The sequence below is a fragment of the Adiantum capillus-veneris genome, chromosome 10, assembly GCF_014529385.1.
Source record: "Adiantum capillus-veneris isolate H3 chromosome 10, ASM1452938v2, whole genome shotgun sequence".
NCBI lineage: Eukaryota > Viridiplantae > Streptophyta > Polypodiopsida > Polypodiales > Pteridaceae > Adiantum > Adiantum capillus-veneris.
In genome coordinates, this window is record NC_140940.1 from 88,796,281 (window position 1) to 88,803,510 (window position 7,230).

General features: G+C 44.1%; 1 protein-coding gene across 1 annotated transcript in view; it reads left to right on the forward strand.

Annotated features, from left to right (window-relative positions):
• LOC147449216 (uncharacterized) overlaps window positions 1-6,897 on the forward strand; it is a 46,671-nt gene extending 39,774 nt beyond the window's left edge. The window contains exon 8 of the transcript XR_015189417.1: window positions 5,723-6,897. The gene's annotated coding sequence lies outside the window, so the exon portion shown is untranslated. The remainder of the gene's footprint in view (window positions 1-5,722) is intronic.
• Window positions 6,898-7,230: the final 333 nt, after the last annotated feature.

Sequence of the window (7,230 nt, forward strand, 5' to 3'; positions counted from 1 at the left end):
ATATTGTTCCTTCATATCATCAAGCTCATGATGATCAGAAATTGACACACTACAGCCTGCCACGTGTCACCTGCTCTGCACTTTCCGGGACTGCTGCCTCGTGTGTGTGTGTGAGTACCAGGCAGCCACGTCACCCCTTTGTCTGCCGGCAGTGTAGGTGTGTTCCGGGTAGCCACGTCACAGATTTGTGACAACCGGAAAGCTGTGAATGCTACTCCAAGCCGTTTTCCGGCGATGGAAAGGGCTGAAATCTGAAGCGCTGAGACTGATTTTCTGGATTTGGAAACGCTAGGGCTGAATTGCACAAGCACTGTCTGATCTAGCCCAAAAACGCTGAAACTGATCTGGAGTTGAAAAACGCTAGGGCTGGTCTGCTATACTGCAATAACGCAAAGGCTCTCCTCCGGCTGTCTCAATTGCAAGGAGCTTTGCTCCCTTTATAGGCCAATCTGCTGGTATAAACTCCTCAAAACTTAGATAGGGAAAAACCTCTATCAAATTGTTATAAATAAAATCATTAATATGATTTATAATAAGTTTGACAAGAGCTCAGCTTCTGGGTGAAATTGACGCACATCTGTCGACCCGAGAATCCGATTGAAGCAAGGCATGGCTCGTTGGATTCCTCTAACCTTAAACTATATGCACATTATGCCAGATGCCCACTGTAGATGTTGTTCCCACCGTAGTGTAACAACATTTGTCAAAACGCTTGTACAATCCATAGAGGCAAGAGGGTTTCAAAACTAGAAAATTGGCTCTAGAAGTTGATGAAGCATGTCCACATGGCACATATAGCCTTGTGCACGTAACATCCCCTCGTGCTTAAGGTGAGATATTGGTACTGAAATCCATGCACTCCATAAGATGGTCTAGGATGAGATTCCTTCTAGATGATGTCCTCCACGACGACTTTTGAGAGAGAGGCTTCCTTGGGTGATGTGGAAAAGTCCAAAACACAAGGATGGTGAAGATGCATCTACTCGCAAACAATGGACTGCTTTTTGGATCAACGATGCCCTTGTTGGTTACTAGCAAACAATAACATTTACTGCCCCAACTTGGATGGTGTGAACCAAATTGCAAACCGGATGGATGCTCATAGAGTGAATGGCAGGATATGCGAATGCCGATATCCATGAAGGTTATCGGCCAACCTATGCTGTGTCTACGTGGGAAGATTGGCAAGAGCAACACAAGCTGGAAGATGAAGATGGGTATGTCCTTTGGAATGCCCACGAACCACGGCAAGTACTCTGTATGATGTCTCATGAAATTTCCCAGTAACTCTTCAAAGATAGAGGCTCCTCTTGGGGCTCGACTAGATTGTCGTATGATGGAAGCTCTAGATGAATTCTAGTCTCTCCAACGGATATGGCTGTGAATGTAGGCTCACGATGTCTACGAACTCCCGCAGTGGTTGCCTCGGATTGGAACCCTTTGGTGTGTACAGATTATTGACGATGCAATGCCTCTTTTGGAATGATGGAAATGTCCAAGCATGGGAGAGATGGTTGTTCAAACAATGCCAAGACTCCAAAGCTAAAAGGCTGATTTGGATGGTGCCTTCCTTTGTCGTCATGGGCCGCTAACAAATCCCGAGACTCGCAATCACCATCTTCCTGTTTCCAATGCATGTCTTCAATGATGCGATCTGTAATGTCAACTTTTTCTTTATGTCGAGGTGGTTGAGCGCGCACACCAAGTCAACTTCCCTCTCGCAGGCTTATCACAACTGTAACCCCCGATATACAAAGTTTGCATTTCCTACGCTCAAGGCACACTGTCCTACGTGCAATGATATGTCTTGCAGTTCCCTGAGTGGGAGAAGTGTCCTTGGGCGAAACGCTACAACACACACTCAAACCCTTGAAAGTCCAAATCACAAAGCTCTGAACCAATGTCAAGTGCAACGGAATAGAAATGTTGAAGATCTAGGTTTTACACTTCCACAAATCTTTTATTTCTTTTCCTTGCGTTAGTGATTGCTTTAGCTTGAACGATGATTCTTTTACTTTTCTTGAAGAGAGGGAATGAGAGAGCGCGTAGAGATGTGTAGAGAGAGAGTGAGAGAGGTAGAAAGAGGAGAGTGACACCTGATGGGGTCCCAACCAACCCTCTCAAGGGCCCCCCACACTGTTACTGATGTGGTATTTGCTTTTGATTGCGTAAATGGAATGTACACACATGCAATACCTCAAGCGCAGATTCTATTGACTCGAATAGAGAATGTCGCCGCGGTAACTCCTTGAGATGAGGCACCTCCGGGTCTGATTTGATGCACCTCTGGATCCTTCTCGATGTGGGATTGTGGATGGCCATGAAGGGGTAGATCTGAAGCTGAGTTGCACTCCCGATGTGAGAGGAATGAAGGGCTGAAAATGCAGACCTCGACAATGCCGATATTGGACAAGCAACGGGAGCACTCAATGCTGGTGAGGGAATGGCCGGAGAGGTTCGATGGGTTGCCAAAGTACCGGACCACAACGGGAAATCCGGGAACGCAAATCCAAGCTGTTTCCCAGTGATGGAGAGGTCTGAAATCTGAAATGTTGAGGCTGATCTGCTGGATCTTGAAATGTTAGGGCCCAAAAATGGTAAAGCCGATCTTGAGTTGAAAACCGCTAGGGCTGGTCTGCTATTGCAAAAACGCTTAGGCTCTCCACCAGCTAGCGCTTCCAAATCTGTCTCAACTGCTAGGAGCTCTACTCTCTTTATAGGCCAAATCTGCTGGTTATAAACTTCTTAAGGCTTAGGTAGGGCAAAAACTTTGTCAAATTCTTATAAATAAAATCATTAAAATGATTTTATAAATAAGTTTGGCGAGAGTTGTATTTCTGAGTGAAACTATCGCACAGGCCCACCCGGGAATCCGATCAATGCGGGGAATGGCTCGTTGGATTCCTCTAAACTAAACTATATGCATGTCATGCCAGATGCCCACCTTAGTGTAACATCTGTCAAACGCTTGTACAATCTATTTATGCAAGAGGGTTCCAAAAATGGAAAATGGCTCTAGAAGTCGATGAAGCACGTGGCACATAGAGCCATGTGCACTTGACATGGGTGGTAACAAACAGGTATGCACATTGAGAAGGTTCTTAGGGTTAGGTTATGGGCACAACAAGCACAACGTTGGGGTTAGCGTCAGTTTACGTGCGAGCGTCTCTTTGTTAGTTCCTCGTCGGCTAGATCTTTAAGGTCTCTTGGGATAGTTTCCTACGACGTTAAAACTCTCTTCTTCTCGGGTGTGTGTGTGGGTGTGTGTGTGTGTGCGCTAATAAAAAGAGGAAAATGGTATAACCTTTCTATCACCCAAGTGTGTTAGATTGGTTATGCCATATCCCTCTTGAATAACAGGTCTTGAGTCCAACTCCTCGTCCGCTAGATCTTTAAGGTCTCTTGGGATAGTTTCCTACGACGTTAAAACTCTCTTCTTCTCGGGTGTGTGCGTGTGTGCGCTAATAGAAAGAGGAAAATGGTATAACCTTTCTGTCACCCAAGTGTGGTAGATTGGTTATGCCATTTCCCTCTTGAATAACAGGTCTTGAGTTCAACTCCTCATCGGCTAGATCTTTAAGGTCTCTTGGGATAGTTTCCTACGACCTTAAAACTCTCTTCTTCTTCTTCTTCCTCTCTCTCTTTCTCTGCCCCCCCTGCCCCTGTACTCGTGCACTCTCACAATGGCTTCATTCCAAAGGATATATTTACAGGTTGTAAATCTACTGTCTCACATCTTCATGTTACTCACAAAAGTCATTATGTGGGGACCCTGCAAAAGACAATGAGAGAAAGCATTACGCTGAATGTGGCAGCCCCATAAAAACGTCAGGAAATATTGGCCGTAGGTCTGTTGACGTGGTAGGCCGTACCGATCTTTGAGGTGGCAATCATTTCAGCTCAGTAGCTTTTGGGCGTGAGTTTTATTAGCAGATGCATTTGGAGGTGCTCCAGCTTTTTGTACCAGTTACTTTTGGGCCTAGAGCCTTTGTAAGTGAGGCCTTGGGAGCACTCTCATTACAGTGCATCGTTGCACACTTGCAAAGTGACTCCCAGGCAGTTGTACTTTGTGACTTATCAACAGGGCATCAGACTATGTGGCCAGTGCATCTGAAATTGGAACTTTGACACTTCGTGTCACGACTACTGTCTGTGTTCAAGCTCAAGTGTAAGTTTTCAGCTCTGTTTGCATGTTACTGTGAGATTACCGCATTGTCAGTGCCAAGCCGGTTACACTTTGGTGGGTGGATCATGATCATGTGCCAACAAAGAGGAGGCAGACTTTGGATGCTAAATTCAAAGAGATGATATTTTGTGGTTATGACTCTCGCTCCAAAGCAAGGCTTTCTCTCTCATCTGTAGAGAGATATAAGACTAGAGAGAGCTCACTCAAGAAAGATCTGTTTTAGAAAGAGAATCTGTCAAAAATTTTAAGAGAAAAACACCAGATTCTAGAGAGAAGAATTCTGTCAGGAGAGCCCTTGACTGTCAGGGAGAGAAAACTGCACGTTTCTAGAGAGAGGAAGTTGTTCTAGAGAGAGCACACTGTAAAATTCAGGTCTAGAGAGAGGCTTACTCCTTCCTGAAAGACTGGAAAACCACACTGTAGACCTTGTGCTAGGAGCTCAACTTCCAACAAACCCGCATACAGAGTGAACTTAGCACATCAGGAAGAGATCATGAGCCAATTGAATGAGCTTCTAGCCAAGGATTTTATTCAATTGCATTCATCTCTCTTTTTTTTTAACGAGTGCTACTTGTTGAGAAGAAAGATGGATTTTGAGAATGTGCATAGAAAGGGCTCTCAACAAGATCATGCTCAAGAACAAGTTTGCTAGTACGTGTAATCAATTATACACTAGACTGGTTGCTGGGTTCTACCTGTTTCAATAGGATCTATCCGAAGAGTGGATACCATCAGATCAGGATCGCTTTTGGAGATGTAGTGGGAATGCAAAACAAAGTAGTCCATGCTAATTTTTGTGCTAATTTTTCCGATTTATTGTCTTCTTTTAGTGCTAGGCTTCATTATGGCCGAGTCTGCCCTTGATCTCCGGAGTCATGACACAAACTCAGCACGTTGAACTTTGTGTTGATGTATGCTCATGTGTGTGTGAGTGTGTTGTGTTGGAGCATATGTTAGTACCTAGTTCTACACCCCTATTGGACACTGACGACGTTAGTGGGGATGTGGTGGTATTTAGTCAATACTATGCATGATGGAGCTGATGGTCGTATTGTCTTGTCGATGACTACCATGAGTCTATACCTTGCACTTTCCTTTAAGGGTGAATCTGGGCTTATCCTGGATTCATCTAGGTATATATAGTCCATGCTAGTGGAATTGTGTATGTCAGCTTTTAAACGTCCGACTTTTGGGTGGGCGTACGTTTTCATCGGCTAGCTTTTCAGAGTCATGGGCTTTTACTCTCTAGCCAAGGTGCACCTGCATGGGGCAGGTATAACGCAGTGAAGAGCTCAAGGGTTGAGTATTCAAAATTAAGCAAGTCTTGTGTAGGGTAGGCAAACATAACGACCTGGGAGGGTGAGAGTTTTTCCGGAAAATTGTTCTAAACTTAAAAAATAGAAATACAGAAAGGACTGCTATGTGCCAATGCTCCACTGCCAAGTGATGGTGTTGCCACTTGGATCATTTAAGTATTAGTTTTTTTTTGCTTTTTGACTTCAAGTTTGTAAATTTTAGGGTTACCAAATGACTCAGGTCACAGGTGAGGCCTGCTGGTTTACACAGATTCTGGGGTATGTGCAAAGGAAGCAGCAGCAGCTGAGATTGTAAAAAAGAAGCGATCCCAAGCGTCTTGCGTTACTATTGAAATGGACGTGAGGTAGAGAGGGGTAGCACGTAAACTTTGTGCGGACCTATTAACATCAAAGTCCCCTCCAACAATCCAGGAGTCCATAGTAGACAGTGTATCTATGATCTAAGCAAGAATTTTGGATTGTCTTTGGCAACGGTAGGCTCATAAATAGACATAATCCCTATCAATATATCACCAATCTGTGACAATATCCAAACGAGATTACCATGATCTGCTACCGACGAAAGCCTTCGTGGACCATGCAAACAGCACTGCTGCGAAACATAGCCCCTGAATCAGGTTTCGTTATGTGCAGGAAAGGGGGTGCAAGAAGTTTCCGACAGCGTTGTAATTTGTTCTCTTGCACCAAAAGATCCACATGTCCACCTAAAGCACTGCAGGGAAGTATCTTGCAAAGCGGGTTGCTTGCATTTGTGATAAGCAGTCCATTGATATAATGTGTGAATCCTTAGAAACTGCATGAGTATAGTAGACGACAAGATGTTCACATGGTAGATGCTGGTGCCTGGAATGATAATAGAGGGGGACAGAACGATTGTTATACATGATCATAGTACATACAGGCAGCTAGGCATCCAAGCAATGGTAAGCTGACGCATAGCCACCTTGCAAAGAGGCTGAGCAATATCATCCATCTGATCCCATCGTCCATCCATCCGATCCCGATGAATGGCAGAAGCTGGAGAGGCTGCAGATGAGCTTCCAAGTAAATGGAACATGCCGCACAGAGCCAAGCTTCAAGGGCTGGCCGATTGAGTACAGGTAGCAACAACGGTTAGTCTATTCTAGGTATATCAATCATAAGGAACAATAGATAAGAGATTCTTCTCAAGACATGCAGCCTTCTATCTGCAGCTATACACTGATTAACCCGAAATTGCTGTCTTGCTTGAGGGCATATTGGAATATATGCATTGCTTGTTCCTGTTGCTTAAATGCTTATAATTATTTTTTGACTAGACGATATATCTTCTTTTCCTTTTTCGCAATGCGGAGCTCGTTGAGACATTCACCTGTAATCTGAAACTTTCTGTCAAAATTTTAGACTAATGATGCCAAGATTTGTTGATTGGGCACCACCAAAGAGTGGATACTTCATGGAGGAGATAGTGAACGAAAACTGAATTGCTCTGTATGTCGTGCAGCATTGCATAATTACGCTAGTGAGGGTAGCTTGTTTTCCATGTGCCATCTGCACTTGCAAGGGCAAAAAACCAAGGTTGCCTACACTCACAAAAGGTTTTTTAGACTCTTGAAGCTTAGCGACTAACTTTATATATAGGCTTCTGAGAATTGATGAAAACATTTTGGGATTGTGATGATTTTATTGTTAACATGAATGTTTAAGAAGCCACCCAGTGTGGGCAGATGGTCATATGAGAACCACAAC